General features: G+C 41.2%; 1 pseudogene; it reads right to left on the minus strand.

Annotated features, from left to right (window-relative positions):
* Positions 1-1,063: 1,063 nt before the first annotated feature.
* On the minus strand, positions 1,064-10,059 carry Gabpb2-ps1 (GA binding protein transcription factor subunit beta 2, pseudogene 1; annotated as a pseudogene).
* Between the last annotated feature and the right edge of the window lie 1,188 nt (positions 10,060-11,247).

An 11,247-nucleotide genomic window follows, 5' to 3' on the forward strand; every position in this document is an offset into this window, starting at 1 on the left:
TGTGTGTGTGTGTGTGTGTGTGTGTGTGTGTTTTACCTGTGGCTCTATTTAAAGCAGGGTAGTAAAAACTACATGTTACATCAAATATCAATGATCTTAAGGGAAGAAGGGTTTATATCTGCTCATTTTCAGAGGTCGCAGTCAGGATGACTGGGTATGTGTTTGAGATTCCACTATGGGAGCAAGGAGCACAGGGAGAGAATAGCTATAACAATGGTTTTCTCCATTGTTTCCTTTGGTCCTGTCCAGTACCAAGCCTACAGAAGGTACTATCAACATTTGTGGTCAGCCATTTCATCTTTGGTCAATTTTCTCCAAAAATGCCTTATAGACTTAATATGTTAATCATAACATAAATATGTTAATCATATAATCGACAACTTAATATAGAAAGGGAGCAGAAGATATAAGAGCTTATGAACTGAAAGATGCTTTCTTCAATACAGTGCCTCATGAATACCAAGGCCTATTGAAACAAACATGCAAAAATGTTATTTGAGTTATGCAAATGAAAATTATATATATATATTTCTATGTATAAACAACCATAAGGTACATAGCCATGTTTACTGTATTATAAAAAGATAGTGGTTACAGTATAGTTCTTCGTGGATTCCTACTTATATCTTAATCAATTTAGCCTTCTGCATTCGAACTCTGGCCTTGCTCTGACCCAGAAAAACCCTTAGACTACTCCTGTATATCACATGCAACATGCTTGCTTACTGTCATTTATCCATGTATCCAATCAATACTGGCAAACCATTTACGCGCTGAGACACAGTCGTGTCTAATTTGTTTTCACTGCGTTTCATTGAGTAGCAGATCACTCAAAACAAGTAAGTAGACATTTTAATGTTGGTCAAACATACTAGGAGAAAGTAGAACAGGAAGATAGGATGCACTTAGCTTAGCTTTGGGTAGTGGGGCGTAGGGCTGCTTTCATAATAAGGTTATAAGGAAGGGTTTCTCAGAGCATTGGACTAAGGCCTAAATGCTGAACACTCCTTCAAAATGTCCAGGCTGACACACAAGGGTTGTTTGTTTGTTTGTTTGTTTGTTTTCCTTCCTCCTTAAATTGTAAAGGCCATGAACTTGGAAAAATTGCCAGAAGCAATTGCTTAGACATAACGAGCATTATGAATGATGCTAAGAGCCCACGACAATTACTATTTTTGAAAAAGGAGATCATATTTGTAGGTCGTTAGAGGATGAAATGATGCGATTCACTTTTTTTTTTAATGTGGAAAGTTATTTAATTGTAAAATAGAAAATGAGGCCAGAGTACAGTCTGGAGGGTAACTGGTTCTTTATACAGATAAGCTAGAGGAGCCTGGGGGTTGGGTGGGGGCAAACATTTTCATAAAGCAATGAAACAAAACAAAAATAATAAGAGCTCGAAGTTACATTTTACAAAAGAGAGTGGAATAGTCTGTCAAATAAATGTTCATACATTTCGGAATTGACAATACTGTGAGAGTCGCAGCACAAGCCTGGAGTGCTCACAGGGAATAGCAAAAGTTATGTTAGCATACCTATAGCATCACCGAGTACAAAAGGCCCTGCTCTACATACAAAAGCAATTTTCCATAAGAATAATTTCTTAGGGGGAGGGGAGTAAGTCCACTAAATATTTCAGAAACCTAAATGCACTGATTTTGCCAAAAACATTATCTTAAAATCCAGCGCCTCAAAGTGCTTGTGTGGAAGTCATGATGGAAGGAAGGCACAGAGCAGTCTCACATCCTCACACTGCAATTGCCAGAAAAGCAACACAAGTGCAGATTGAGTTCTCTTGCAAGTTGCTCCAAGAACATCGTCATGGTTGCCAGTAAAACCAGTCTCGAGCTTACTCACTTTCAATGACCGACAAAATGACAGCAGTGCCTTTGTTTTTTCTTGGTAACGTTCATCATCTTTGTGAGAAACATACCTAAGCAAGTGGTGCGTTTTAATATCATAAAACATGCAGAATATGTACAAACAAAATTTTAATAATATTGGCTTCTTATACATGTAAATCTGCTTGAGTGTAGCTGAAATTGAACAAATATAACATTTCTACTCCTTAAAAAATGTTCTCAGAGAACCTGAAACAACTTAAAAGCTGTACAAAAGTTCCTGGGAGAAATCTCTTTGCAGAGTTTTCCCAGCATTAGTCCACCATAATTGTCACACATTTGGTCCAATCTACAACGATCACGCTTAAAACTTCTGTTTCTGAGAAATTGAGTCTGTACCCAAATCAAAAAGAATTCCACATAACAGTGGCATATGTGGCTTTTGGATCTCTTTATCAACTCATTTATAGCTGTAAAGAAGCAACCAAAAAAAAAAAAAACAAAAAAACCACTATTTACAGAATCCAGTTTTAAATACATTTCACAAGTTCTGAAGTTTTATATTATAAGAATTGAGAGCTCACGGCTTAAGTCCCATTATCAACCTGTAGTGCTTTCCATTATTCTGTATTCCCGCAGAAGACTGCATTCTTTCTGGACAAAAGGTAAAAGCAGGGGTTGGGGATTTGGCTCAGTAGTAGAGCGCTTGCCTAGGAAGCGCAAGGCCCTGGGTTCGGTCCCCAGCTCCGAAAAAAAGAAATTAAAAAAAAAAAAAAAAAAGGTAAAAGCAAACTGGTGTTCATGGCGACTTAACGGCTTCTTTGACGGTCTGGGGTTGTTATGGGCTCTAGTTTCTGCCTGTAGGCCTCTGCCTCCCCTTCCTTCTTAAGCAGCTGCTGTCCGTACTTCTGGGCCTCTCGGTTGGCTTCATCTAGCTGTTTCTGAAGCGACTCTCTCTCTCTTCAATTTCTGCAGACTCCACCCGGTTCTCAGTTATTTCCATACACTTAGCCAGTGGCTCTTCAGTGATGACAGTTTCTTTAGCAATGTCTGCGGCTGGCACTGTCAATACTCGCTGTCCATCAGACATGGTCACCATGATGCGATGACCCATCCTACTGGTAAGAATGGAGTGCAGGTTTCCCAGCTGGATTCCATCTGTGACTATCGTGATGACTTGCTGACTCCCTGAGCTAACTTCTTGCTGAATTGCACCATCCACAGATTCTGGCGCAACCACTTCCTCTGTGGCCACTACTGGAGATTCTGAAGAATTGGACAATGGGACGGATGCTTCAGTTAAGGCAGCTAATGTAGCTAGTACTGACGTAGAGGAGTTTCCAAATTGAACAGCAGATCCTCCTGTTTCATCTGTAAGGTTCACCACCCCTCCGGGTCCAGTGATGAACTGTGGCGAGGCAGCATGTATTGTCACAGTGTCAGGTGTTGATCTGGTTCTGCATAGCAATCTGTAATACCTCTGCTAAATCTTCATTTCCGTTGTCTATTGAAATATCAAATGCAGTTTTACAAAATTTACTCTGCGTATGTTCATCGGCACCATATTTGATTAAAAGCTCCACCACTTCTTGATGATTCTGTTCTGTCGCCCAATGCACAGCTGTCATCTTCAACGTATCCTTTGCACTGGCGTCAGCACCATGCTTAAGCACAACCTCTACTATACTGGCATGGCCCTCGGAAGCTGCCATGTGCAGTGGTGTGTCCGGTCCGCTTTGGTCCTGGCATCTGTACTTACACAGGCTTGGAGAAGCACCTCTGTGGTAGAGTAATGCCCATACTGTGCAGGCAGATGAAGGGGAGAAGTTCCCAGCCAGACTGTGGTAAAAGGAGCTCCATTTGCCACCAAAATATGGACTTCGTCATCTTGGCCTGCGTATGCCGCTTCCGAAAGCTTCTTCCCAAGTCTACCAGGGACATCTGGAAAAGCTTCCAGGAGTGGCAGCAGGGGAGCAGCAGGAGGAGGTGCCGGACCGAGGCACCTCGGAGCCCGCAGGGCTGACACACCCCACCACACACAGAGCGCTTCGCTGCACAGGGCCTGGCTCACTTTTTAAAAGACCAAGTGCTGTGTATGTTATCCAAAATTAACCTCCACCTCACTGCCTAACAGCTAAGTTTAAGCTATCCATTCCATTTCTAATACCGTTTCCTACGAGGTGTCTCATTAGCTATCCTTTTGCTCTCTTTCCCTGACCGTAGCAACAACTTCTATTCACTAAAACTCAGTGAACCCATCCATCGTCGTTCTGGAAGGTCTTCTGATCCTCAGTGCTGAATGCTCCCCTCCGTGTACTCTGGATTGTAACTGTGGTTAGGTTCTCTCTTTGTAGAGAAGTTTTCTAGAACGCCAGAAGCAAAAGAAAAATATATAACTGTACACGTTTGTATATACACCCGAATGTGTGTATGTGTGCATGAGTGTATGAATTATGAAGGGGATTTATTGGAATGGCATAGATGACATAAGTTTAGAAGCTTGACTATTCCAAAAACTGTTAGTATGCAGCCCGGAAACAGAGAACTCAGCTGCCGCTCAGTCTAGGCAACTGGGAGCCCCAGCAATCAGTCTCTGTTGGAGGCCTCAGTTTCTAAGAGAGTAGTTGGTGTTGAATGAATGTTGACTGGCTGAAGGAGGGGTAGCTTATACACTCATGGCTGGTGGGAGCAGGGGCAGGCCCACTTGCTCAGGAGGAAGGAAGCTTGCGTGCCTGTGCTGACTTCCTCATACTACTCACGGTCCAATGTTTTGTGTTTGAGCTGTGAGCTCATTGGATGGCGCCACTCACATTCAAGGCAGTTGCTTGCTTCCGTTGTCTCACATGTTAATACTCTCTGGGAACTTCCCCCAACTCACCCTAGAGGTTCATCTCACCAGTCCTAGGTATCTCTTATTCTAGACGAGTTGATAACCAAAGCCAGCATCACACTCTCCATTTAACACAATTCTGTCCTGCTCTTACTTAATCGTCAGTGAGTATGTTAGATGGTTATACACGTCTGTCCTCACCCACACCCTGCTGTCAGCGTATACCCTAACTTTCATACAACTTTGAACCTGATTCCCACAGAGGTAGGCAGAACTCTCTCTGAGTTCAAGTCCAGCTTAGTCTACATATCAAGTTTTAGGGGTAGTCAGGGCTATGTAGTGAAACCTCATCTCACAAAACAAAAACAACTCCCTCCAAAAACCCCAGATCTCACAAGATGATAAATTATTGTGTCTGAGAATCCAAAAACCAAAATCCACTGATATTTAAAACAAAGACAAGCTAGAGCACCAGAAGAAAAATATGAATTTCTTCCACTGATAATATTTGCGGAAATAAGTGTTTTTCAATAAAATTCAATTTTAAAGATTTATAGAAATTAATCTTAATATGTGAAAAGCTAGTTATCACAAAACCAAATCTTTCAAATAATTGCTAATAGCACTTTATGTTTCATTTATTTGATAATGATATTAAAACATAAATATAAATAAATAAAAATAAATTTTCATCATTCAGACTTGGAATCACAAAAAGCGCCCAAACTTATTGAAATAAGAATTGTCATACTTTCCCCCCCTTTATTCTTATTTTTAAATATGTGGGCATCTAAAATATGATTTAATTAAATGCACGTGTGTACTATTTTGTGGTTAAAAGGAGTAAACTAAATGCCTGAAGATAAAAATGAACTTTTCTGTACCCACTTCAGTTTCCATACACTCAAATTCTTAAGAGCAAAAAAAAAAAAAAAAAAGAATCAGAAAGTGTAATGCTGTGAGACCAAGTATGAAGGCAGGAGAAAAAAAAAATTCAAGCATACTCACTGAAGAAAGTGATTATTAATATGGCCAAACTGTAATTAAGGTTACAAACCTAAGGCTCTTGCAACCCTAATTATAAAAGCATCTTTTACTCACTTAATGTAGTTGTCATCCTGGTGGCTTACTGCTAAGCAAACTCACCCTTTCTAGTTCTTTCTGCACCATGGCTGGCTGGTTTCACTCAGTTCTGGCTCAAACTCCTCTGCAAGCTGACTGATTCAATCTGGCTTCTCTCAGCCTCTCACTGAATTGCTCTGTTTGGTCTTAAACTAACTCTGGCAATTTTCTCTAATCTTCTGGCTTTTTATTCTCTGGCTTCAAATGCTTATGCATGAATTCACTAACGAACTCAACTCCACTGCATTATGATCAATCAATCCACTCAACTCAATTGACTGATGCTCTCTCTGTACTGTTCTTAAATAGCTTCCCTTTCCTGTGCTGTTCTCATGAGAGTTGGGTGTTTCCTATCTCTGACTCACTTTGTCAAATCTTCCTCTAATTTGTCACTTTGTCTGCTGCCCCTCAATTAGATGTCATTTTCAAACATGTTTGCCTCTTTCCACAAACTAGTTTTACCTTAAAGGCTGAGCACATGTCTGTATTCCAGCCAGAGGGATTAAAGATGTGTGGCCTGTCTGCATTCCACCTAAATCGCACAGACCTAGTTCTTTGCATGTGACCTCTTGCCAGAGCAGCCCTATGTGTGAATTAAAATTCCTCTGCATCTAATAGCAACTCAGAAGAGCAGAACTGGCCTTGCTTCCTACTTGCCCATCAAAAAGGGAAGACTGTAGAGAATCTGAGCTTCGGTGTTGGTTTGGACTCCATATCTTGCTCATTTCTAACGACTTCGGATCCAGACTGTTGGGTCTTGCACAGACTTCCAAAGTTTAAAGATGCACTCCTTTTGGGCTAATGAGCTATTTCACTAGTGAGGGTGCTGGCTGCTGAGTCTCGCAGTCTGAGTTTGGTCCTGGAACCTACAGGGTGGAAGGAGAGAACTGACTTCTGAAAGTTGTTTTCACCTCTGTGAGATGGCACACGCATACACACACACGCACATGCTTGAGAGTATGAGCTCTCACTGAATACAGTGTAGTTAAGGAAAACACACATACAAGTTACATCTCTTTTATTTTAAAATTACACATAAAACCAAAACGTTTCCAGGTACATGAATACACAGCACGAATAGGTCAGAACAGGATAATTCTAAGTCAATAATAGTTTCATAAGACACACATCAGATTTACTTGCATTGAACAGAAGAACAGAGCTTGGTGGGAATTGTCCCACGTGGCCAATGCTCTAATTGTAGAAGATGTGCCCTTCTCTTGAGCCTGGCAAATGCATATGAAGACCATGTTCTACAGATACTAGCCAGATATTCTGTAAATGTTGTGGCTGTACTTTTCTCCTTAAAGTAGGACCGATATTTTCTTCTGTTTGCCACTTCCTTTGGTCACTTACTAGGAGTAAGGGCAAAGGTGTGGTAAGGGCAGACAGAATAGCATGCTACAACAGAAGATGTAATGGAACCAAAAAAAGGAGAAGAACCAAAAGGAATTGGAAAAAAAGGGGAGTTTAGCAGAGAGTTCGCAGAAGCTGGAATCAGAGGACATATGAGTAGATGTGAGCACAGTCACGGGTAGGCATGTGGTCTTGGATAAATCCCCATGAAAGTCCCTGAACAGCAACCAGTCTTCACAGAGTATGTTACAGTAAGTTAAACAGCCTGAGTAAGGCTAGTTGGTTTTTTTTTTTTCTTCAATAAAGGTAGAGTGGCCTCAAATGATTTTGAGAATTGTTCTTCACTGCTCTTCGTGATTCTGAAGTAGAAACGGCAGCTTAAAATCACCCTGCAAGCAGCCCATCTCCTCATACCGTCTTTTGTCTCTGCAAGCTTTCTACCTGCTCACTGTTATTCTAGCAAATTGCAGAAGCACTGTCGTGCTCGGTCAGGGAACTGGCCGTGGGCAGACTGAGAAAGTGAGGTCTGCAAACATAGTGTTAGCGAGGCAGGTGTGCACAGCCAGCTTCTTGGTGCTCATTGTTTGGCTCCGTGCCCGTTGTGTTGGTCCTGTCAGCACTTCCGCACGTTAATATGTGGTTATGTGATTATCCTGACTGACAGCCTTGTGAGGCACGTGACCTGATGGAGCCGTTGCTTGGTTTCTCACATCCCAGAGAAGGCTGAGCCTCTCAGTGTGGCTTGTGTTCAGGCAGAGCTAGTCAAAGATAAAAGTGGTAGAATAAAAAAGTCCCCATTTAACCATTTGAAATCCCTGAAATGCCTTCTTCATGAAAAACAAGAACAAGAAGTCATCAAGGTGTGTGGCTGTTAGTTATGAATAAACACGGAAGTCAGAAGCTACTGTTTTCTTCTTGTGTAGCTTTGATGACGTCTAGTCCCCTCCTCCCGTCGCATATATAATTGATAAGTTCAATTTACTAATACAAAATGTGGCCAGTGTAATAGGATGTGGACATTGAACATAGTTTAGTATCTTACTGCTAAGTTTCTGAGGGGGGGATAAATAGGAAACAAAACAAACAAACAAATCGGAAAGTTTTCGGGAGAATTGAGAATGGTGGGGCAAGCCTTGAATTCCAGTACTCTTGATGGCAGAGGCAGGCAAATCTCAGAGTTCTAAGCTATCCAGGGAGTTCCAGGACAGCCAGGGCAACATAAGAAGCCATGTCTTGAAAAACAAAAAAACAAAAACAAAACAAAAAACCCAAAAAAACAAAAAACCAAAACAAACAAACAAACAAAAAACCAAACCAAAGTTATTGAGAACCTACGGTTTACTTTAGCACTATCTAAAGTGAAATGAAGTGGACCCAAGGCTGTTTAAGACACTGATAAATTATACAGACAATGGCAACCCTCGGCCCATGATGATAATATTGATGTAGAAAAGTATCAGTGAATTCCAAGGTATTGAATGACAACAAACATAAGTGTATTACACCACAATACCATATATGTTGCAAATATTTAGCTAGATTGACTTTCTCTTAAATACCACACGCTACATTCATAAAGGAACATCAAACCACAATGTGTTGACATGTTGGACCTCAAAAATGTTTCTTCCTTTTTTCTTCCTTCATTTTACTGAGAGTTAGAATTTACTTATTTTAAAGGCTAAACTTTCCATGGTGAGGAGGAGGAGGAGGAGGAGGAGGATGAGGAGGAGGATGATGATGATGATGATGATGACGACGGTGTTTTTATGGTACGTGGGTGGGAAAATGTGGAGGTCAGAGGACAAGGTGGCTCTTTTCTTCCTTGGTGGGATCTATAAATAAAACTCAGGCCACCAGGTTGGTACAATGCTCTAATTTCATTCCTATTGTGTTGATAAAACACCATGACAAAAGCAAGAAACAAATTTATTTTAGCCTACAGTTCCAGATGACACGCCATCATTGTAAGGAAGTTAAGACAGGAACTTCAAGTAGCTGGTCATATTATACCTTCAGTCGACAGTAGAGAGAAATGAGTGTACACAGGCTCAGGAATCAGAGATAAATCAGAGTTTCTTTCTCATACAGTCCAAGGCCCCAAATCAGGGAATGATATTGCCCACATTACAAAAAACAATATAATTAATACAATCTCCCGCAGACATGCCCACAGGTCATGCCAATAGAGTGAAGTCCCTCGTTGAGACTCACATGATTCTAGTTGCTGACAAGTTGACAGTTAACCATCACAATCTTACCCACTGAGACACTTCAGCAGCCCTAGAATTTATTTATAATACTTTATTATAAAACTAGGAACTTAGGGATCAAATCTAGGGATATCCAATCCGAAATGTTTCCAACTGTAGAAGTAAACATTTATAAGAGAAACAGGAGTGCAATCGCTCCTAGATTTAGGACATTATGTATGTGGTGGCAAATTGTGGTGGTCTACATCAAGTACCTTGGAAGAGGAAACCTCAATTGAGGAATCGCCTCCCTCACACTGGTGAGTAAGCCTGACTGTGGAGAATCTTCTTGACTGTTAATTGATGCGTGGGGGCCTAGCCCACTGTGGGTGGTGCCACTGTTAGGCAAGTGGTCCTGGGTTATATAAGAAAGAGCATCCTCCTGGATGGGAGCTCCAAGGCAGTGTTCCCCTGTAGTCTCTGCTTTAGTTCCTGTTTCCAGATTCCTACTGATTCTTGTGAATTGATTCTGTTTCCAGCTACTTTGCTGAAGGAATTTATCACCTGCAAGAGTTCCCAGTGGAATTTTTAGAGTCACTTATGTATACTACCATATCATCAGCAAATAAAGATACTTTGACTTCTTACTTTCTAATTCATATTTCCTTGATCTCTTTTCAGTTGTTGTATTGCTGTACTGTAAAAGGTCCAAGCCCATTTCTGGGTTTGAAAACTCACCAATCCCCACCAGTCCCTGGTGCCAAAACATCACCAGTCCCTGAGCTCAAAAATCCTACCAGTGTCTACCCTGGAAATCTCTACCTGGAAAACTCAGCCAAAAAGAAACCCTATATAACGCCTGTCTCCTGTTCACTTCCCTGTTGCTGCTTGCCTGAGCAGAAACAGCCACCCTCTTGTCTCCCTTCCAATTAACCTCTAGTGTGCAGTTTGTTTGTGCAGTGTGACTTTGTGGTATTTCTTGGCTTCTGGCTGCCAGGATACCTCTCCTCTCAGAGCTACAACACATCCTCTGGTGAGACCTTTCTCGTCAGAGCTGCAACACTTCCATAGAGGAAGTCTTTCTCCTCAGAGATGTAACGCTAGCAGTTGCTCTTGTGGTCAGTTTTGGAGACAGTTCCACATGTCCAGAGAAGTATACTCTTTTGTGTTTGCTTTAGCCTGTCCACTGTAGCCTATAGTATGTTATGATGGATGAGGCATGTAACCAAGAAAGGTACTCCTCTCATTGTGGTCACGAAGAAGACACTGGGTATGCAATGTTCCTCTCAAGGGTATACTTTCAAGGGTATACTCTTGGAATTCCTCCCATAGCTCTACCTCTTAAAGGTCCCATCATATCCTACTGCTACTATATGCTGGGAATCAAGCTTTCAAGACACAGGCCTTTGGGAAGCATCTATTCAAACTGTAGTAGTTTGCCAAATTCCACTGTACTCACACATTTAGTCTTTATGAGGCTCCTGTCAACCTAGAACAAAAAGGGATGGATTTTTTTCCCTTACGAAAATTTTCTGTAGAAAGGTTCAGTAGGATGCCTCAGACTTAACACAGCAACAGTGTTATTTTTTGGGAGAGGAGGGCCTTTCTAGAATGATGTCACAAGCCGCATTAGTCAGTCAATCTGTGGCAGACACACTGGGAATGACCAAAGAAATAGCCAAGGTACATTCCTAAGAATAACAAAAAACAATGTGAGAGATCTCACATTGTTGGAAAGTTTCAAAAGTAGCCCAGGAATACAAATATATGTAGACGAGAATTCTTATGGTCAAACGGGAGATTTTACCTAGAGTTCAGAGATGCTTTGCCAGGGTTTCTTCCCCGCCCTCATTTTTCTTTCTACTCCATTAAAAATTGTCATCCTGAAATATAAGTAATTGGTATC

Source organism: Rattus norvegicus, chromosome 5, assembly GCF_036323735.1.
Source record: "Rattus norvegicus strain BN/NHsdMcwi chromosome 5, GRCr8, whole genome shotgun sequence".
In the NCBI taxonomy this organism is placed as follows: domain Eukaryota; kingdom Metazoa; phylum Chordata; class Mammalia; order Rodentia; family Muridae; genus Rattus; species Rattus norvegicus.